The sequence below is a fragment of the Bidens hawaiensis genome, unplaced genomic scaffold (genome assembly GCF_021521415.1).
Source record: "Bidens hawaiensis isolate Kalapana, Puna unplaced genomic scaffold, B.hawaiensis_p1.1 tig00037272_1, whole genome shotgun sequence".
NCBI lineage: Eukaryota > Viridiplantae > Streptophyta > Magnoliopsida > Asterales > Asteraceae > Bidens > Bidens hawaiensis.
The window spans coordinates 101828-126474 of NW_027496509.1; positions in this window are offsets into that span (position 1 = coordinate 101828).

Sequence of the window (24647 nt, forward strand, 5' to 3'; positions counted from 1 at the left end):
TTCACAAGTTTATATAAAATAAAGCGTTTTGCGTTAAGCGTTTTGCGTTAAGCGTTTTGCGTTCAGCGTTTTACGTTAAGCGTTTTGCGTTAAGCGTTTTGCGTTACCAGATAGTGTTATGTCAATTATATATCTATAGGTAGCTAGCCTATAAAACAAGTATTACTAAGTTTTCGACACCGAAGCTGACTGTTTATCATTTGCCTTGCCACCAGGTCTATCCCGACCATTGTATGTGTTTAGCCTAGATTACACCCACTTGACCTCCAGTCGAGTTTAGCGTTGGGTGGGGTTTGTCAAACCCAGTAGTACTACTCAACAATGACTCGCTATTATCCAATATTAAACGGTTCGATGTGAATGAAGGGCTGTTTAGTTAACGCGTTTGCCACTTAGTCTTTACAAGTGATATATAATCTATATTAACAAAATCTTAAATGCTTTTTCGGAGTATGTTATCTCCCCAAGTGAAAAGCGTTTGAAAACATTTTAAAGGGGTAAGTGAAACTCACTGTTTGCGAAGAATTCCCAAAATAAATCACCAAGTGATGCGCGTCACAGAAAACTCTCTCTAGCGTTCTAAAACAACAAGGAGATTTTCTAAGTATCGGAACTAATATCGAGTCTCTAGACCCGGAACATAATTCCTAATCACAAGATACGTTTCGTGTTTGTTTGTGAATCGTGTGTGACTTAACGAGTACACTTGTGATAAGATACGTGTGTGAACAATTATTTACGTGTCATGTATTAATAACGTATATCACTAGCAACTATTCCCCGTAGGGGCAATTTGGTCAAAATACCACACTTATTTAGCAAGTATTCCCCGCAGGGGCAATTTGGTCAAAACATAACAATTAACTTGCAACTAGCACTTTTCATGCATTTTCACAAAGTTCGGCAGTTAACTTTACTGAGACAGAATTCTACTTGAAAGATTATACTATTCCACCGATCATAGCATCTCAATTAATTCATCAAAAATCATCACAAAAGCATACATGTATTAGGTTTCCAGAACATGTTTTATTTTATTTTTATTCCACATAGGTTTCTCACAATGATCAAAACATTACAGCAAACTCATAACAGTCAAATTCATGCGCAACAGAATGTTATTTGAAATTCCCGTTAAATGAAAAATCCAAAAGATGCAAGACCACTTGGCTTAGGTTCCTAACTCAACAAGTCAACTTCCAGATGTGGAACCAACCCAATTGGTCTCGTAGTTCATGAGATATAATATTTACAAAACAACCTAACAGCAGGTCTAACAACTCAGCTTTGCACAATGTTTTTGTAAAATCATAAAGGTTAACTTTTACACGTCCAAAAATTGCAAATTTATATTCTTTAGAAACTAGACTCAACCTAGTTTACAGTAGTATCAATAATCTCAACCAATTCTTATATTAACATTTAGTTATAGTTGTCTAATCATAACTTACAATCTGTACAGTACCAGTTTTGACCTTTAATCGCATTTAAATCGTTTGACCAACCAAAACACCTCCAAATTAGAGTGGTTGGACTTTCTGAAAACTAGACTCAGAGTACTACCTTGTATACTCATAATTATCTCAGTTTGCTTATATACTCAATAAGTTACACACCGTTCAATTTTAACAATCACTGCTGTCAAACTCAGCAAGCATAAACAATCATTTAACATGCATCCTAAGCATATGACATAACTCAAAACACGCAATAAACATTATTAATCATAAAAATCAGTAGTAACCCTTTAGGGTTTACAAACAATTAATGATTCATCAATCTTTCACCGTTCAAAATCACATATGACTATCAATATCAATCACTAATACATAATTAATCATCCTCTAGCCATAATCAATCATAAAACACTTAATATATGATATTCAATAGTTAGGGTTTCATATATACACCTTAAAAACGCAGAGATAACCAAGAGAAACGCGAGAGGTGCTTAGAAACGAGTGTAGGATGCTTCAATTGTGAAAACCAAGATCAAACAAGGGTGGTATGGTGGTGATGTATGGCTGCCGATCGCAAGAGGGGAGGGGGGTGAGGTGCCGTCGGGTTTTTGAGAGAGAAAGGGAAAGAGATTAGGGTTTTTGATTTATATTATTAATAATAATAAGTTACATCAAGGCTCCTCCACTTCTAAACATTATTTTTCTAGCTTAATCTAAGTTGTTTGCATCTTGAGTTAACGTTTTAAACAATATTATCACATAACACATAAGTCTAACACATAATTATCATATAATTATTGTTTTGACGGTTTTCGTTTATTCACCAATGGTTTGCGTCAATTCGTTTGCGTTTCGGTGCAATTCCTGAAAGACTACACATGTAGTAAGTGTCAAGCGTCATTTAAACCCTAGTTTAAATGTAATGAGGTGTGCGTTATAGATTCAATGATCTTTAAGTTTGAATTGACAGAGTTGAGTTAACGGAGTTAACCTGAAATTGACGATTGTCACACATTGTCTCATTGCTTTTACTTGTTAGAATTAAGACCGCGCGAGAGCGGGTTTTTGTCTTGTCGAGTTTGAGTGTTTATGTGCAATTAGTTGGTTTAATTTGGGTTAAGTTAGATTGTTTCTCTATCCTTGGTTGCGTAGTATTAGTCTCCATTAGGATAGTGTGTCGGTGAGACCGAGATGTGAGTCGATATTTGAACACGTTAATAATTGTTTTTCCGGTTTTCTCTTTAAAAATCAACTAAAATAAGTTAAAGTTTGTTAGAGAGACTGAGAGGTAATTTGGCTTTCTTAAACAAGTTTTGGTTGTGTCATCTTTTATAACCGGTGTCTTGAATATTTTCAATCCATTGTCTTGTTATTTCTGTCAACATGATTCATTCCTAGGTAGACGTTTTTATCACTGCAATCAAAGTTTTCAAAGTATTTTGTTAAAAGTTTTCGTTTAATTAAGTTAAGTAGTTTAATCAATTTTAAATATTAAAAATTAAATAAATATTATTTTGGTAAGTCTTGGTTAGAGTTTTCTTAATCATAAACGTTTTCACGTGTCTTTGAGTTCGACATCCGGACTTCCTTGATGCTATACTATTTATGATCGGTACACTTGCCGGTTTTGTGTGGTTTCTATAGGATTTTCGTTTTTATAAATTTAAAGCTTAATTGTGATTCGTTCTTTATTTATATTATACATTTTCACACATCAACAATGCTTCCCACAACTCTCTAGCAGACTTATACTTTCTGAACCTATGTAGAATCTCTTGAGGTAGTGCCATAGTTATGGAAGCTAAGGCTTTACTTTCTGCTTCATACATTTTCTTCTCGTCATCCTCCATCTTATTATATTTCTTTAGTTGTTCCCGTCTTTCAAATTCTGTTGTTGGAGGAATATAACCATCCTGAATATATATCCACATCTTTGCGTCCTGGTGCTTCACATATTGCTCAAATCAATCATTCCAGGCAACAAAGTCTGTACCTTTAAGTAACTTTGGAGCTTTAGTCGATGAAACAGTCTCGACCTCCATCTTTACCAGATCAGAGATATTTATCGAAGTCATGTTCAATTGAAATGAAAAACAGAATTTTCTAAACTTTGCTATGTGAACATTGTAAGGTGAAGTTAGTTTAACTTCGCCTTTTAGTTAACTTCGCTTAAGAAAGAGACTCTCTCAACTTCGCTATGTGTCAACTTCGCTTATTATCAACTTCGCTAAGTGTCAACTTCGCTTATTATCAACTTCGCTAAAACACTATATCTTCGTTGAAACCCTAAAATTCTAGACGATAACTTCGCCAAACCTTCTGGATTTTGAATTTCGATTTCGTACACAATTCTCTCATTATTGTCTAATTATAGGGTTGAAGGATGGATGGAAAGGGATGCAAAGAATCAATAAGGTAGTTTTTACATGTAAAAGACGCTAAAAATCCTCACGGAAAGATTTTTAACACTAGTGTGATAATCCCGATCCAAATAGTCAAGAGCTAATGCTCTGATACCAATTGTAGGTTCTCATTCGGATCTAACTAGAGTATCTCAAACACAAAGGGTGCGGAATCCCCTATGTATACAATTAAGAGTGTACACGAATGAATGAATCTGAAACGTACTATAAACACGTAAACAAAATGCTTATTTTTAATTAGCAACTCATTGCTCGTAACACATAAGAAAAACATCGTTTAGAAGTTTGACCAAGGCACTACCAAAACCCTATGGCAAGTTAGTTTAAATATCACGACAACTTCGCCTAGCATCCCTAGGCGAAGTTGTCCTAACTTCGCCAGTAGCTAACATCGCTGAAACCATAAACCTATTACCACGTTCGTCTACACCAAACAACCAAAACATAACAAACAAAATTCTGATTACAGACAACATAAACTAAAGATTAATGAATTACTGGCACACTGCGCAAATTGTCTTTGAAGCAAGTGTTCATTGCTCTTTAATTCATCTCCAAACTTTTGAATGATTTTCTGTTGAAGGTACATGTACATAGCAGTAAGACCACCCATATTATACTAAAGCTCTTTAATCTTAGAATCTTTATCTTAGTTGTTGGCTTTGAGATCTTGAAAACGCAGATCTTTCATGACTGAATCTGGTTCGAGTTCAAAGACTCGACGTTGCAAAGCCTGCACGTCCACAAGTGCAGCTTCAAGAGTAATACCTTTGCCCTTATCCTGCAAAAATTTATCTTGCATAGCAAGAATGTGAGCAATTTTCTCAGAAGCACTGGAGCTCGACTGACCAATCGGGTTAGATGATCCCGATGGCTCATCAAAAAATTGGATATCAGCTTCAAAGTTAAACTCCTGAGCAATGTCTTCAAAAATCTTTTCTTGAGTTTGAGGTTCGACTGAGGATGGACTTGTATCAACATGAGTCTCAGCAGTTTCTAACTGGCGTTCTGGTTGTTGGCTTGTTGTTGTAGTTTAGTAACTAGCACGCCGGGTCTTGGATCCTTCTTTCATCGCTTTTGCGGAATAAGATAGGCGGCTTGTTCTTTAGGAGAATCTTCATCTTGAGTCTCAGTAACTGCTTGAGGAGGATTCAATGTAGTTGACTGGAGCAGCTCTTTAAATTTCTCAAACTCCTTTAATTAATCAGCAGAAGGAGTAGTTTCAGTATCATTGTGTTTAATCTTATCATCATCTGAAATGAATTCAAATGCAGTAGTACGCCTCTGAACATGCATCACATGGTCTTCAGCAACTTGAGCTCTGACAAGAACATGCTCAGTTTCAGCAAATTTCCCGATCTTAACCAGTTTGTGAAGGCCTTGGTAAACAACCTTTGACCCCTCCATGGACTACTTCATCAGCCCAATGGTGTTTGGTCCCATATACTTCAGATCTAGAGTATCCAACGATTTAACAAGACCAGGATAATGTGAGTCGAAGATCATTTGTAAAAACCTAGGATACATGAGGAACATCTCCTTCTTCTTTCCCTTCAAGTTGCTCATCATTTCATCAACACAAATTTAGAATAATTGTAGTTCCAGTTCATACTCAGAGCAACTACAACCGACATCTGAATGTGGATGATCTCGTCAGATCCTCCTTTGCGTCCTTACATGCATGTAAAGAATGTGTGGATCAGGAGCCTCCAGTATGGATGAAAGAGCTTCTTTATAGCCAGAGGATAGAATCCTTTGTAACCCATTCTGACTGTAACTTCAGTAATTGCATCAAGTGATAATTCCGTTGGTAGTCTGGTTGATCGCTGAACAAAAGAACCTCACGTATACTGGACTCTAAGATGACGGTCGGCTTCTTTTGAACTGTGGAATCAATAGTAACAACTCCACCTACTCCTCGTTGATTAATGGAAGCGTTATTCCAGAACTCCGTGATCATCTTCTTGCACATGACAGAAGTTTGTCGTATAGCGTGAGAAATCTTGCAAGTATTGAGTCCCACGATCATGGATTTAAACTATTTGTGTTCCATAGGTGGATCATACAAGCATCTAGCTATGTTGTGAGTATCAACGAACTTTAATGGTGCTTGATCAGCCATTACTATAATAAACGAGTCAAGTTAGTAAGCATTTATTTAACTTAGTCAACGATCTTAAAATTTTGAGGACACATACTGAATTTACAAATACATCAGGGACCAAACATGATGAAACAGATTATATGGGTCATTAATGTAAATTAGTATGGATTTAATAAGGGATTTCGGTCTAAGGGAGAGTATTCTGTCCACATAGATAGATTTCGGTCCAAGATAATGTTCTCTGTCCATAGAATTCGGTCTAGATCGGGGTTTTCTATTCAGTACAACCAAGAACAAGAGTTCTCGCTCAACGAAGGAGTTCTCGGTCAACAAGTCAACCGAGAACTCTTGGTTTGACCACGAGTTTTCGGTCAAACTCTTAGGAAGAAAAAATCCCTTTGAGTTCCAATTAGAAATCTGTGTCATCTTCTCCAAACGGCCAAAATAACCATAGACGACCAAAACCTGCAAGTACCCCTAAAGCAATCAAACATAGGTCTTAACCACATCAAAAGTACATCCTAATTAGAATCTATCATATGAACATCAAGCAAGTCTCAATCAAAAACCATTATCATGTCTCAATCAAACACCCAATAATCCTAGAATGTTGTCCTTATTGTTCCTTTACTTGTTAATGAACAAAGATCACAAATTAATATGAAGCACAAGAGCAGGTTGATCTTGATTAGCAAAGTAGGCTAAGGGTTTTCGACTAGAAATATTATTGAGAGAGATGAGATTTGAGAAAAGTAATCTCAATAATGCATATCCAAGGTTTATATATTAAAATAAATCTAGACGGGCCGAGAACCTGATGGGCCGAGAACACAGATGAGCCAAACCCAAGTTAAATTGATTAAATCAATTTTTCTTTAAGGAAACATGGGCTGAGTAATAAATTTAAAACCGATTTTTTATAGCATCCGTTCCGATGAAAGTGATTATGAAGTTACAATAAAATAAATGAATCAAAACAAAAACAAATGGAATAAAATAAAACCAAAAATAATAATCAAAACAAAATGAATCACCTAGTCCTCTTGTAATTAGGCAACCTTTTGGGATCAAATTTCCATTTTGATAAAACCGTCGCATTTACGAAAAGATCCGAACATGGAATCATATTGAGTAAGGTAGTTTCACAAAGATTCATGTTCAGTGTTATTATGGCATAGAGAAACAGGTTGATAGCATGTATAATAGACTTAACATGATTATCATTGCGTCTGTGATACGAGTTAGGTTCAATTTGGCATAAATCTTAGATGACATCACCCATGGACCTATGATGTCTCATATATCTTCTCAAGGCGTATTTCGATTTCCCCAGATCACCCTAAATTGAATCCAACCCCCTAGTGCTTGATCAAAAATTTTATAGATTGTAAGAAACAAATTAAGCTTTAAGGTTGAACGTTGGACTTACAAGCCATCCGGACTTACATGCCTTTCATTCAGAGTGTTTGGGACTTATTTAAATGCCACAACCTTGTAGTTCTAGTTTGACCCTTTAAGCTTTTGAAAAACGAAATTTAACAACTCAATATTATATATATATATACACAAACACACACACATAATTGTTTTTTTAAACAATACAGGAACAAGGACATAATATTTTTGGAGATCAAGACACTAATGGGCTTGTGTATGACTGGATAATTACTTTTCTGCCTATCAGTCGGAGTGATGTATGTGGGGACATGCACATTTCTTCAAAATAACTCTCCACGATAAGTTTAGCATATTTAGTTTATATCACTTCAACTTTTACGCATCATGGAAAGTTACCATGCAAATCATGACTGTTCTAGAGCCTTTTAAGCTTAATAACTTCACTCGTTAGACACACAGAATTAATTTACCTATCATTTTCCAAAGGTTGAATTGATTTTCATTTTTAAAAAACTTTGAAGCTTCTAAAAAGCTGTTAACTGAATAATCATATCAGTTCCCATATAACTACAAGACAATTTTTAAAATTTAGTCTCCCCGGTCACTATTAGTTCTCAGGTGAATGGTTATCCTGTATGTCCACAGTTGGTTAACAGGACCAAACATATATATAAATATGTGTCCCTCAAACTTAGAATAACCGACATAATTTTAAGTGAAAGAATTAAAACAAAACATATCACTATCACCCAGATGCTTTCAGTTTTAGGTGAATGACAATCCCGTGGGTCTACGAGTAGATGACGGGACCAATCATATACGAGTATATGTCCTTCAAACTTGAACAACTGACATAATTTTAAGCGAAAGTAATTTATATAATTTTTTTAGGAAAAAAAACACACACAACACTCTTTTTGAATTTTTAAATTTTGTCCCCCTAAATATGTGAATATTTAGAAAATATGTACAAATTTAACCTAAAAAGGACTCAATCCTCGAAACGAAGCATTTTAAGAAATTCTACAAGCACATTAAATCTGGATGTTCCGACCGGTTTTGTAAATAATTCCGCCACATTATTAATAGTGTGAACTTGTTCAAGATGAATAAATTTACGGTCGTAACAGTCACGAATAAAATGAGTTTTAATATAGATGTGCTTGGTTTTTAAATGTTGAACAAGATTTTTAACAATAACAATAGCAGCATCATTATCAAAAAAGATAGGAATGTCAAGAAATTCAAAACCGTAGTCCAGCAATTGATGTTGCATCCATATAACCTTTGAGAAGCAAGCTGACGCAATGACATATTCAACCTCGGAAGTAGATGTTGACAACGTCTATTGTTTCTTGGATTTCCATGAAATGAGACGATCGCCCATGAACTGACACCCAACAGATGTAGATATCTTGTTAATATCATCTCCACCACAATTGCTATCAGCCAAAGCATATAAATCAAAATCTGAGTTTTTGGGATACCAAAGACCTAGCTTAGGTTGCCCTTTCAGATATCTAAAAATACGTTTAAAATCATTTAAATGAGAGAGTTTAGTGTTAGCCTGGAAACAGGCACATTAACAGGCATCAAACATGATGTTACGATCATCGATCGATAGTACGTTTGATGATGTTAGTATGTTTGATCTACGGGATTCCTTTCAGGATCAGAGGACAATAGAGGTCTTTTCGCCATGGGAGTTGTCGCACTCTTGGAGTCTTGAAATTCAAATTTCGCAAGCATATCTTCAACATACTTTCCTTGATGCAAAAAATCCCCGTCAAACTCCGACGAACCTACAACCCTAGAAACATTTTCATTTCCCCCAGCGAGCTCATTTCAAATATTTTCTTCATCACCTTTTCAAAATCAGAGCACAACTCAGTACTAGTAGACCTAAAAATAAAGTCATCTACGTAAATTTGAACCATAATCAAATCTTTCCCAACTATATTAAGGAACAAAGTGTGATCAATGGTTCCTCTCTTGTAACCGTGACCCAGAAGATGAGCAGTCAAGGTTGCATACCACACCCGAGGAGCTTTATGAAGACCATACAGTGTCTTATCTAACTTGTAGACATGAGTAGGATTCTTTGAGTCAACAAACCCTTGTTGCTGATCCACATAATTCTCCTCCTTAACTTCGCCATACAGAATGCGGTTTTCACATCCATCTGATAAACCGTAAAACCCATGAACGAGGCATATGCTAGAAAAATCCGAATGGCTTCAAGTCAAGCTACGGGAGCATACACATTAGTGTAGTCTAAACCCTCAACCTTAGGAGAACCGCAAATGGAGAGCCGTGCCTTGTTTCGAACAATAACCCCTGTGTCATCTTGCTTGTTTCAGAAAACCCATCTTGTATCCAACGCTTTCTTTCCCACGGGCAGCTCAACCAATCTCCAAACCTTGAGCTTATCAAACTAATTCAATTCCTCATGCATAGCATCCACCCAGCTTGGTTCTTGAAGTGCCAATTCCACTGACTTCGGCTCAATCTGAGAGATGAAACAATAAAACAAGCAACTGTTGATGTGTCCGGTCTGACTTCTGGTGGACACGCCTGTTTTAAGAGGACCTATGACATTCTCAATTGGATGATCTCACTGAATACTTGATGGAATTGATTGCTAGGGAACGGAACTGGTGGATGGTATGTTTGATAGATCTTCAAGGATTTCTATAAGAGTGTTCTTCATTACGGATGTCGCCGTACTATGTGAGTATGAGGTGCTGGCAATGTATTCATTAGGAATGATATCTGGGAATAAAGTACTTCCAAAAATTTGATGAATAAGGCTCTCCCCTTAAACTATTGGAGTGTTTTCTGCTTAAGTTGGTGAGGACACAGTTTCGGTAACCTTACTTGTTGATTGTCTGACAATGGCTGAGTGTTATCAGGTAATTTTGAGGAGTCATCATCCAGAACTAGAGATATATGAGAAACATCAGGTAAATCTTCTTTCTCAGAATGTAAAACATCAGCACCCGAAAATTCTATATCGATGACTGGAAACACAATGAAGGGTTTGAAAAGTTCATTGTAATCAAACAACCAGTCGGGACCAATACGAGCATCGGTCTCATTTTCTTCTAACCAACGTACATCATACGTTTCTACAATCTGCTTGGTTGATCTGTTGTAAACTCTGTAGGAAGTATGACCGGCATACCCAACAAAATAACAATCATCAGCTTTGGCCCAAAATTTAGGAGTCGATTCAAGTTTCAGTAGAGTACATAGACAACCAAACGCCCTAAAATGTGCAACTGTGGGCTTGTGACAATAGACTATCTCATATGGAGTCTTCATTTGTGGCTTGTTAATCAACACACGATTTTGAACATAACATGCCATATTAATAGCCTCTTCCTAGAAGAATAATGACAGCTAGGAATCAAACAACATGGTTCTTGCTGCCTCAATAAGAGTTATGTTCCTTCGTTCAGCGACACCATTTTCCCGCGATGTCCTAGCTAAAGTGTATTGTCGAAGTACCCCCTTCTCTGCACAAAAGTAGTTCAATGTAGAATTCTTGAATTCCGTGCCATTGCCGCAACAAATACCCTTCAGCTTTAAGTTGAGCGGATTCCCCATAAGCACCACAAAGCGTTTGATCAGTTCTATAGTTTCACTTTTATTTGAGAAGAAAAACCCCCAAGTAAAACGTGAGTAATCATCAGTAATAATAAGACAATAAAAACTACGAGAAAGACTCAAAACATGAGCTAGACCAAACAAGTCCATATGCAATAACTAAAACTCTGATGAAATGGTATTAATCAGTGTTGGCTTATGAGATTTGCGATTGTGTTTACCCAAATCACAAGCCACACATTTTTCAATAATCACAAAATCTTTGACAGGTAAACCACGCACCAAGTTGTTTTTAGCAAGACGATTTAAATTTTTCATCATTGGCTTAACCAAGACAACGATGCCAAAGCATGGGTTTTGTTCTGACACTTATGAAAATAAGCAGGTTATTTCATCAGGAACATTTTTGTTCATGTCGATCACATAAGCATTATCTCTTTCTTTGTGATCGAACAAGAATCGAATCATCTGGTATAATAATACCAGGTTTTAGAATTAGGCACTCTTTATTAGTAAAATGAGTTGAGAAACCTTTATCACAGATCTGCGAAACACTCAGCAAACTGTGTTTCAACTCATAAATAAAATTAATGTTCTCAAATTTTAGAACACCATTACTTACAGTACCATTCTGCGTAATCTTCCCTTTCTCCCCTCCCGTAAAGGAAACATACCCACCGTTATAAAGTTGAGTGTCGTGTAGCTGGGAAATATCTTCAGTCATGTGCCAGGAACAGCCACTATCAACATACCAAGGTCTGATGATATTCCTCCATTGTTTTTCCTGCACGATGTGTGAGATTAGTTAGCCTTTGGTACCCAGTCCATTGTAACACTGGTGAAACTGATTCATCTAAGGTTGTCACGGGTTGCCATGACATTTCTTTCCTATCATCTAATATAGTATCCAATCTTCTTGTATAATGATACCAGGTTTGTACAAATGGATGACTTGGTCTCTAGTTTGCAAGCGGAAGACACAAATGACTTTGTCTTTCTCACTTGTTTCGGTTTAGAAATCGTGTTCGTTTTTTAGACCAAAGCACCGTTTCTACCACCTTTATGAAACATGTTAGGCTTGGTCTGATCAGTACTAAACCTACCAGGTTTGTTTCTGTTCCAATCATCGTCAGAGGGATTAACCTGGTGATATCTGAAATCTCATCTATAGGTATTACGAGGCATATTCCTCTGATAGAATCCATAGTATGGGACATATGGACGGTGTGGACAATTTCTAGCAATATGACCAGGAGTGCCACAATTAAAACAAGTTTGAGGTTTTATATGGAATTTATTGTGGTCAACTCCCTGTCTGGACCAGTTTTCTTTGCCTGGTGTTTTCTGCTTGACACGTTGTTTGGTTTATCACCCTATTGTCATTAGAGAATCACTCTTTAACAAACTTAGGCAATGAGTATTTATTAAAGTTTTTTGAGTTTTCAAACTTACTAAAAACCACATTACCAGAATTCAAAGTTTTAACAGAATCAACCACACAATTGTCTTTGCTCTAAAAGTCAGAGCCCACACAAACAGTCGAAATACCGAAATTCAAAACAGGTAATTTTAAAGAAACATCAGAATTAATGACTTTATTAATTGAAACAAATGAATGATCCTCATCATTCCAATCCTAAATGAATACTTTATCTGCACATGAGGAAAACACATTAGAATCGTTCACTCCTAGAGTGGACACAACAATGTTTACTTAGTCAGAAACATCTTTATCATCTTTTGCTGGTTTACCATACTGTATGTCTTTTATTCTTTCCTCATGTTCTTTGGTAATAGGATGACTAGTGTAGTTGTCATTGTATGGTAGTGGTACGAGACTATATCCTATATCCTCACCTATGTTTTCTTTCCACCATAATTGACTTTCAATCATTGAATTGACTACTTTACTAGAACAATCAAATTTTCTAAAATCTAGTTCAGCCCTTTTAAATTTATCAGTTAGATTCAAAATTTCTAACATAGAGGCTTCTAGTTTGGCTGTTAATTCAACAATTTTCTGTTTGGCATCTAGGTGGTGACAGCATTTTAAATTGAAATCTGATTTGAGTTTAGAAAGTCCTTATTTTGTGGTTCTATATTATCTTTGAAAGCCCTTTCATTTTTCTTGAGTTTATAATTTTCGGAAATTTTACAACTTCCGTTTCTCTAAGCAAGTTACTATTATGAGATTTGTATAGATCTACTTTATTAATGCAAGCTTGAGAACATAGTTGAGAACTTACCTCAGATGATCTGGAAGGAGTGAAAGCCATAAAAGCAAATTGAAGTTCCTTAACTTGTTCCTCAGTAGCATTCTCTTCCTCAACATCTTCAACATGTGCAAAATTAGCAGTCTAATTACTTATGTTGAGAGTAGCCATCTGATCAGTCCAGGAGAATTGCTGAGCTACGAAACCCCGTTCACCTTCACCCAAACTCGCCCCACTTTCTCCTCTAGCATTTCCGACTGGGACCGGCGCCCTTTCCATGTTTCCTTCTTTTGTTGGATTGGTGCAATCACAAGCAAAGTGACCCGGCTCGTGACATTTGTAACACCTTAGAGTGTCCTTGTTAAAAACCACCTTCTGATTATTTGGCACATTCCAATTGTTTCCGCCCGTTCTCTTAGTAAATTTCTTAACACGAAACATTGCCATGGAAATTTGCCAAGAAATATCCATTTCTTCTACATTATCAAGATGAATTTGATCAAGCTCAGTAGTTACTACCGGTTGAACCAGATCTCCAGCAGGGAACGTGTTGAAGCAATTCATGAACCCCACCATTAAAGCAATGTTTTCTTGGGTTTCCTTTGAGATAGAGGGAATCTGATTGACCCTAACTAGAAGAGACACCAGATGTTTGAGGCTTAACGGTAGCAGCAAGTGGTTGAGCAGGTTTAGGAAAGAACACTGGAGATGGTTGTGGTTAAGCTTGAGAGAATTAACCCTGAGCGGATTTAAACATTGAAAATTTGCTTTGAGGTTGGAACTGCTATTGTCCCTGAATAGCTTTGAACATTGAGAAGTTGTCTTGTGAAATGAGTGCATTATTTGAAGCAATACTGTATCCAGCTGCATTGTAAGAGTTTGCATGGTTTATGGCACGTTGCTTGTCATCCATGTCACAAGCCTTGAAGATTGTCATAACTTCTGTCAGTGTTAGCCTGTTGAGATCTTCCGTCTTCTTATTTACTGCCACATTCATATCCCAACTTTGTTGTAAAGAGTTTACCAGCTTATTGTTTGTTTCAACTGCTGTTAGATTGATGTTTGCATATCTCATTTCAGTAACAAGAGCTATAAACCTATGCAACTGAGTTTCCAATGACTCTCCCAGAATGTGATTAAACATGTTAAATTTTTGTCGCAACAGGTCTTAACGACTCCTCCTCATGTCTTCATTATCCTCATATACTTCAATCAAGGCTTCCCATAGTGCCTTAGCATATTGTAGTTCTCTAAATCCTAAGGCAATCTTAGGTGAGAGTGAAATAGTCAATGTTGAAAGTGCCTTTTCATCTTCTTCCATTTTCTCAAAATCATCATCATCATACAGTTCAACCGGCTTTACAGCAACTTCCTCAAAGTTCTCACGTTGGTAGGTGATAGCTTGAGGACCTCTAACAATACTTCTCCAAACTTTGGTATCTTTCATTTTAACGTATTTCTCAAATATGAACTTCCACTCGCTAAATCCATCATGAGACATTAGACGCGGTATGCGAGTAGCAGTTCCCATTATGGAGTCCAGTTCTTGATGAAGTGTAGCATTTGATGACTTATTACCATTAGTTAGTTGGTCCATTTTAACAATATCAGTATTAGTCCAATATATTGAGTCCGCATAATTTTAAGAGCCCAATTGATCAGGCCCAAATGTAGTCCAGCCGAGAACCAGAAAGTTTAACCGAGAACAGATGGATTTGACTGAGAACAGATCAAATCAATAGAGAACACTGGTGGACCGCGACACTTGATGATCGGAAACGCTTAAAAGTCACTGAGAACCAACAGATATATCCGAGAACTCTGTAAAGCGACCGAAAACACACAAATTTGACCGAAAATGATGAAACAAAGCCGAGAACCCAGAAAACCCCAAAACCTGTCTAACAAACCTGAGAACAAGTTTGACCAGTTGGTTTTGGTAACAATTATATCCCTAATTCAGTGGCATTTGAATTATTTCCAAAGATAATTTAATCTTTGACCAAAGAAACCTGTTTCTTCTTCTCCGAAGGGATATTCACCGGAAAAACAAAACAAACCATCAAAAATACGAGAACAACCAATGAATCAATAAATCTTGAATCATTTGATATCACAACCGAGCCTAAGAATGGATCTTTCAATATGATATATACGATCTTGATGTTATTGCGGAATATAACACGAGAAGATTCAAGATAAGCAGTTAAGAAGAAGTAATAACAACAAGGATGCTTCAAAACATACGTATATTCAAAGTCTAATGATTAAGCACTTGATTACACAAACCCTCGTGTTAGGGCATGGAATTTATTTTGAGGATCCTTCATCCTTGAATAGTATATGGATCACTTATCCTTGTGATATGTTCCAGATTATAGAAGATCAAGGATCCTTGGTGTTATCTGTTTACTAATAACTGTGTTTGAGTGGTGTTGTGTTTTATAGATATAACGGCTCCAAGACTTAGTCCACCACCTATTTCTCTACTGGACTTCTAAAGCACGTGGTCAAATGGCACGAAGGAAGTGAGTGGAGAGATGGCGGATTAATAAGAACCATTAGTTAGTTGTTATTTTCTTTTGTTATATACCGAGATTATGATCAAAGTTAGGTCACATGTTAACATACATTCATTCATAGCTGATACTCGCAAACACTTTGACGATAACTCCCTCTAGAAGCTTGTTCACACACTTAGATATTCACGTAATCATTGATCATAAACTCTACCAAATGTAACCCGATTTTGATATTAATAAATTGGTGATAGATGAGTCGTCATCACCCGAGGTTTTTTTCCTTTGATCTAGTCAAGATCAAGGGTTTTTCCTCGCAACAAATCACGGTGTTCATCTCCATTTTGTTCATATATCAACTATTCTCATCTTAGCACTAAACCTCACAAAACTAATTTGGTTACAATATCCTTAGCCGATTTTTGACCAAAACAATTTGGCGCCACCGTGGGGCAATTGGTGCTATAATCTAGAATACACCTTTTCAATATTCAACCTTTCATAACCATATCACCATCAATGGCCTCTCAATCAACCTCTGCTTAATCAACCATGCCATCTTCAGTTCCTCTGTAATCAAGAACTTTGCCACCGATGCTTCCTCCAATTACGGGAGCACCAAGGGCTTCTACTGTTGGAAACAAGACGAAACTACCAGGCTTCCAGAGCTCGAAAACCACTGCTGCCACTTCGGTGGTTAATACTAACAATGATGTTTCTTCTATATTTTCACAGGTTAAAGTATACATGGAGCAACAAAACAAGACTAACCAATGGATCCTTTGGGAGATAGAAGACCTCAAGAGGACTAAGAGGCCAGCGCGGGATCAGACTCCTTGGTGCCTAGGATGCTGGATTGCACCACTCCAGGATCCTTGGCTCAGTTCACGCAAGGATCATCTATCCTTCAGCAGGGATCCACGGGTCAACAAACTCAAGGATCCTCGATCTTCACTCAGGATCATCCATCCAAGATCCGAGGTCTATGGGTCAGCAGATTCAAGGATCCTCGATCTTTCAGCAAGGATCTTCAATCCTTAATCCAGGATCGATGGGTCAGAAGGTTCAAGGATCCTCCATGTTCCAGAGAGCATCATCGATCCTTCAACCAGGGTCCTTTGGGGTGTGTCACCAAGGATCTTACAATTCCCAGCCTCAAGGATCCTACTTCCAGGATCAAGGATCCTTAGGAGTTCAACATCAATGGTCCTCCGAGGTCCATGAAGGAGATATAACCTCCATGCAGACCATTGCTTCTAGTGGACCAACTCCTGTAGCAGATGCTTCATACCACAACTATTGTTCTGGGATGCCGACATTCACGCAACAAAGAGGTAACGCATATAATCCTATATCCTTAGATGCTAATCTTGTTCCTATGCAGGGTGCATATATCAACCAAGATATGGCCAAGGAATTTTAGAAGCTTAAGGATATGATATCCAGCGTGCTAGGGGTGGTCCAACCGATTCATGAGATTCCAGAAGGGAGCCACAAGTTGTCCAGATTTTCTCCACCTATCTGTGATGCTGAAATCTCAAAGCGATTTCAGACCCCCAAAATGAAGACTTATGATGGGACTACTAATCCTGAAAAACATGTTGCTCAATATAGGGAGAGGATGGAGATTAATCCAATTCCTGAAAGACTCAAGGAGGCTTTTCTATGCAAAGGTTTCGGATCCACTCTAACAGGATCTGCACTCAAATGGCTGCTAAATCTCCCTCCTTACTCTGTTACTTCATTTTCTCATTTAGTTAACTTGTTCAAAAGTTAGTTTTCCTGTAGTAGGAAATTTGAGAAGTTAACTAGTGATTTATACCAAGTTATCCAGCCTTATGATGAATCCCTTAGGGATTTTGTTACAAGGTTTGGCAGGGAAGCTCTGGAAATCCCTAATCTTGATATGGCTACTGCTATTGAAGCATTCAAGATAGGGCTTCAGAAGGGCTCCCCCTTTTACGATGATCTTGCGATGACTCCTTGTAGAACTCTAGATGAAGTCAGAAACAGGGCACTACGATTCAGACGGTTAGAAGATGACAAGAGGATCCAGGATCGATTAGTGGTTCAAAAAAAGCAAGAATCTCCCGACAAGAACAATAACTCGAAGTCCTACTCCAAATTCAACAATCAGAATGTCTGAGCTATAGAAGAAGGAGATGATGACAATGAAGACTACCCGAGCATCTCAGAATATTGCTTCTCAGTGGCTACTCATGGTTTAATTTATGCCATGAAGGACCTAGGTGAAAAGGAAAGGTGGCCCCGAAAGAACGAGAAAACAACATCCTTCAAAGACAAGTCCAAATGGTGTGCATTCCATGAGAACATCGGCCATTTGACTGATGATTGTATTGGCTTAAGGAGGGAAATTGGGTACCTTCTGAGCAAGGGCCACTTTAAGGAGCTCTTGGGAAGGAAAAAGTCCAGGATCCAGGATCCTGAGGAGCTTCCACAAAAAGCAACTCAGCCCCCACCAGACGCACAAGTAATCAACTTCATTTCCGGTGGCTCAGACATATGTGGAACTTCCTTCTCCGCTGCTAAGAGGCTCGCTAAGGAGACCAAGTTGGATAACGGGGAACGACAGGTTATATCCACCACTTTGATGACTGACAAAAAGATCTTCTTCGATTAAGAAGATAAATCATACATCCCGGATCCACATCATGACGGTTTGATTGTTACTTTGCTTATTGCTAACCATTATGTACACATGATCTTAGTCAATGGTGGAAGATCGGTCAATATCATCCAACACGATGTGCTTCAGAAGATGAATATCCCGGACTCGGAGATTATCCCAAAGACTTCGATGCTAGTTGGATTTAGTGGAGAAACCAAGAAAACATTGAGGGACATTAATCTCCCGATATACATCGAATGGTTAAATTCTTACCAAAGATTCTGTGTTATTGATAACCTATCTTGTTGCAACGTTATTTTGGGAAGGCCTTAGCTACATGGGATGAAGGCGGTAGCATCTACTTACCATCAGTGCATCAAACTACCGATCTCTTGGGAAGTAGTAAGGATAGATGGTGAACAGGTGGAAGACAAGAATTATTATTCTTCTTCCATGAATCCTACAGCTAAACAAACAATAGCATAGCAACCACAACAGCATCCTAGGGACGTGCTGGAAGCTCGGGAGCGAGACATAAAAGAAGTAGGATCCAGTATTCCTGATGAAATCGAGGAGGATATAGTATCCTTCTTAAAGTGAAGAAAGTCTACGTTTGCCTTTAGACATTCAGACATGACAGGTATTTCTAAGGAGGTAATTACTCACAAGTTGGGCCTTGATTTATCTATTAAACCCATCCATCAGAAGTGAAGAAAATTCGCTCCTGAGTGGAACGTGATCATACAAGAATAATTTGAAAAACTTCTTATGGCTGGTATGATCAGAGAGGTTAAGTTTCCTCGATGGTTAGCTAATGCGGTTGTTGTTTCTAAAAATAATGGAAAATGGAGGGTGTGTGCCGATTTTACTGATTTAAACAAGGCATGCCCCAAGGATCCTTTCCCGTTACCACATATAGACTCCATGGTTGATGCAATGGCAGGACATGAGATGCTTACCTTCATGGATGCTTCCTCTGGATTTCAACAAATTAAGATGGAACCATCTGATCAGGAGGATACAACATTCATGACTCCTACCGGCATATACTGTTATATTGCTATGCCGTTCGGACTAACAAATACAGGGGCAACATATCAAAGATTGGTGAATATGATGTTCAAGGATCAGTTAGGCAAAACCATGGAAGTCTACATAGATGACATAGTGGTGAAGTTTAAGAGAGATGAGGATCACCTCAGAGATCTTGAAGAAGCATATAATATCCTTGACCATTATAACATGAAACTGAACCCGACAAAATGGCATTTTGGTGTTAAGGTTGGAAAGTTTCTAGGATACATGATGACCAAAAGAGGGATAGAAGTAAGCCCCAAGTAGATGGAAGCCATTATCAACTTAAAGTCTCATGCGATGGCTAAAGATTTCCAAAGGCTGACAGGAAGAATAGCTGCTCTCAACAGATTCATTTCCAGATCCTCCGAGAAGTGCAAAGATTTCTACGAAATTCTTAGGAAAAATAAGAAGTTCGAATGGACCGAGAAGCATGAGGCTGCACTTAAAGCCTTAAAGGTCTACTTATCCACAGCACCAGCTTTGAAGAAGCCCTTGGATGGAAAATCCTTATATATGTACCTAGCTGTTTCGGGAAATGCCGTAAGTGCTGTCCTTGTGAAGGATCACGAAGGTGAAAAGCACCCTGTTTATTATGTAAGTAAAAGTCTTCTAGATGCAGAAGCCAGGTATACTCATTTAGAAAAGTTAATTCTTTCACTTATTATGGCTTCTACTAAATTGAGACATTACTTTGAGACTCATACTATTATTTTGAGAACTAACTATCCTGTTAAGAATGTCCTTAGAAAGCCAGAGTTATCAGGAAGGATGGCGAAATGGGCTGTGAAGCTGAGTGCGTATGATATTCAGTATGAGCCCCAAACAACCATCAAGTCACAAGCACTCACAGACTTTGTGGCTGATTTCAGTAACGACATGCAGAAAGAAGCCGACTTGGAGGTTCAACAATTAGAAGAAACCAAGGATCCTTGGGGTCCTCTTTACAGATGGAGCTTCCACTTTAATTGGAACAAGATTAGGTTTCCTACTGAAATCGCCACAGGGGGACATATTACTCTAGTCTATAGCCTGTGAGTTCCAAGTGACAAATAATGAGGCAGAATATGAAGCTCTGATCATAGGTTTGCAATTAGTTAAACACATGAGGATCAGGTATCTTCAAGTATATATAGATTCATTTTTGATAGCTAACCACTTTAATGGCTCATATGCTGTTAAAGGTGAAAAACTAATCAAATATCTAGATGTTGTGAAGGAATTAGCAAAATCCTTAGAATTGTTTTGTATTGTACAGGTACCAAGGGAAGCCAATGCTGGGATAAATGCTTTGGAATGTTCAGCCTCATCTTTGAAGATTCCAGAAGACACGAAGATCCCAATCATCCGTATACTCTCGCCAACAATAGGAGAGCAAGAAGTTGGAGAGATAACAACTGACAAACAAATTGTACTTTGGGATCCATCATCCTCAAATAATTAAGGATCCTGGATCCTTCCAATCAAGAACAAAATTCAAGAGGGAGAAATTCCAGCCACAGAAAATCCTAAGTCCTTCAAACTTAAGGTATCACAAAAGATTATATTACACGATATTTTGTATAGGAAACCTCTTGCAGGTACCTACTTGAGGTGTTTCGAAGATCCTGAAATTCAAGAAGTACTTAAAGACTTTCATGAGGGTGACTGTAGTAACCACACTAGAGACCCAGCCCTATTCTCTAGAATTCTGAGAGCAGGTTACTACTGGCCAACCATGAAAAGAGACGCCATGGAATATTCGAAGAAGTGTGACCCATGTCAAAGACACATCAATATCCTACATCAGCCAGCGGAGCCTATGTATCATATATCCTCGTCATGGCCTTTCATGAAGTGTGGCATGGATATCGTTGGTAAGCTGCCTAAAGCAGAAGCTTTTGTTCATGCTTTTAATGACTGATTAGTTTTCAAAGTGGATAAAAGCAGAAGCTTGTGTTCAAGTACGCGAAAAATAGATGATATCTTTTATTAAAAGAAATATTATTACTAGATTCGGTATTCCTTTGGAAATTATTTGTGATAATGGTTCCCAGTTTATCGGGAAAAGAACCACTAACTTTTGTGACAGTTGGGGCATCAAGATGATTACCTCTACTCTGGTGCATCCTCAAGCTAATGTCCAGGTGGAATCAAGTAACAAGATCATCATCAACAACTTAAAGAAGAAACTAGGATCCAAGAAAGGCAAATGCGCAGAAGAACTTCCTTATGTTCTTTGAGCAGACAGGACAACACCAAAGAATGCAACAGGTCAAACACCTTTCTCATTAGTGTTTGGCTCGGAAATTGTAATCCCTACAGAGATGGTAGTTCCCACTACCAGAACATGCATCCGTGATCCTGAAGTTAATAATGGAATCCTTCTTGAAGACTTGGATACTGTCGAAGAACTCAAAGGCCTAGCCAAGATCAGAATGACATCATATCAACAAAAGGTGGTTGGGGCATACAACAAGAGTATAAGGATCAGAAGATTTCAAGAAGGAGACTTGGTCTTGAGGAAAACCTTCCAAAATACGACTAATCCAGCAGATGGAAAGCTAGATCCTGAATGGGAAGGCCCCACTTGATCGAATCAGAGGCAGGAAAGGGGGCATATCACCTACTAACTATGGAAGGTAGCAGGCTACCAAGAGCATGGAATGCTACCCACCTCAAGAAGTACCTTTTCTAATTAAGATCAAGTATCCTCAGAGGATCGAGTATACTTAAAGGATCAAGGATCCTAAAATCGGTAATATCTATCTGATCACTTATCCCTTTCATATTCTTATTAATTTAAGGATAACATATTCTTAACGTTTATCCTTTACATGTTTTGAGTAGCAATGCAGGTTTCAATAAGATGTTCCATATCTAAGAGGTTGGCCACCTCTCCCTTACACTTAAGGTACACTACCGTTTTCTTTGGTCTAAACCACGATGAAGATATGATCCCCGATGATCATATCTTACAAGGTTTAAGGTTTTAACCTTTCTTATAAATTAGAGTTTCTACACTCTCGCCTGGAGCGCAGGTAATCCAACGTATAATTCGGGGCAACGGGACTAGTTTACTATACGTGGCTGACAATTTCGTTGTTTTCGGCTATATGCAGGATCCTACGAATTATGGTAGACGTACCATACCACCGGTTTATAACATTTTCATGTTATTTCAAGACAAAGGTTTCTAGCATTTTCATGCTAGCTAAGGTTTTGGCGTTTTCACGCCACTTACGTTTGGGCTAAATCCCGGTGTGGGTGAGTCCCCAGTTGACATCCTTATCTTTGGGCTAGTCCCCAGTTTTTAGGCTTGTCTCCAGTTTGGGTTTGTCCCCAGCTGCACGGGCTTGTCCATAGTTTATTTTATGGGCTTGTCCCCAGTTTGTTGGGTTTAATCCCAATTAATTTCATAAGTTATTTGCATAAGGTATCCTATAGTCCAACTATAAGGATCAACATCTATGGATTCAATATCTTTAATTTATTTTTACAAGGATAACCTAAGGATCAATAGATATGGTAACTTAGATCTAATTAGATCTTATGGTATGATTTCTACTTAACAATTTACATTTATTTGGTTAAAATCTTTGTAAACTCTATTATTTAAGGATTTAAGATCCTTAGTTTATTTTTGCAAGGATATTCATCCTAAAACTTTTTACTCAATAATATTTCTTAAAACTTTCAACAAGACTAAAGCTATATCAAACAAACTTTCAAGATAACAAATAACATGTAAATAGTCAAAAATTTTAAGTTATTATTAAACATAAGTCACCTGGACTTACCCAAAATCCATAACCCGGATTTCACCATATGAAATATAAAAACAGGGGAATCAAACGCTTCATCCCCATAAAAAGAGGATCACTCCACCTTTGCCACCCCTGGAAGTTGTTTTAAGGATCATGGATCCTTTACCCTAATTACTGTTGTCTGTTACAAACCATTATCCATAAAAACCTAACCAAACAAAATTAAAAAAACGGGCTCGGGCCTTGTCTTTTATATCCTTCATCGCCCGTTTAAGCAGCTTCATCACCTTCTACTGCTGCCTTCCCTTCCTCAGCCTCGACCACCTCTTTCACTCCACTTGTGCCTGCTCTACCTGCATCAGCCATCTCACCTTCTTCTTCGTCCTCACCTCCACCCAAATTAGCCAAAGATTGTTTCCCCTGAACGATATCCCATGAGGATCTGTCGAAAGTAGGGTCATTGGCCTCAGTTACCAGCTTGATTCCGGCCTGAAGAACCGACTTAGCTGCCCAGATCTTTGCCTCATTGGTATCTCGGGTAATCTCGTCTTGCATCTAAACTGCAAGCGTGGATACATGATCCTCTGCTTGTTTATTCTCCTTGGTAATTTTGGAGAAAGCTTTATCCTTTGCAGCGGCCATGGACCTGATCCCACTGGGAGTTTCCTCATACTCTTCAAACATCTTCTCATGGAAGCTTCGGGCAGATGTGACAACCTACATAAGGAAACAAAAAAATATTAAAATAATGTTAGATCCATGGGTAAGGGCTATAAGAATAAAGGATCCTTACAGCAGTAAGCATCTCCAGCAGCTGTTTCTCGGCATCAAAGGGGTTCTCAGGCTCCGAGCTCTTCTTCCTTTTGGCTCATGACTTGGCTCGAGTGGTGACCGGACGTCGCTCTAGCTGTGGAGTGGACTTCGGAGTTTCTTTCTGCAAAAACATGCAGTCGATATCTTCAAGGGAAAACTTGGATGCAGATTTTTCAGACTTCTGGGCACCTGTAACAAGGATTCACAGATAAGTTCTTAATCATTTTTATTTAGTTCATATTAAAACTTAATAATAAGGATACTTACTTGACATGTTTGACTCTAAGTTTGATTCTTGGAAAGCTTTAACAAACTTTGCTTGAAATGTTTTGATTTTAGGATCCAGTGCAAGGAACTTCTTTACTCTTTCTTCAACTCAAGGAAGCACAACTAATAAGGCAAAATCGTCAACAGTACAAGAAAGATAAAGAGTTAGTGGAAGAATCGAATATCCTACTACTATTACCTAAGGATCCTAGATCCTACCCATCTTTATCAACCTTTTGGGTAGATCGAATCCACCCGGGATGGAATCCCTTCTTACAAAGAAAAATTGATTCTTCCAAAGTGTATCGTTCTGGGTGACCTTGGAGATGGGGATTACTTGACGAGGTTTGAATTTGAGAACAAAGCGTTTAGAACCGTGGGTAACCAAAGTG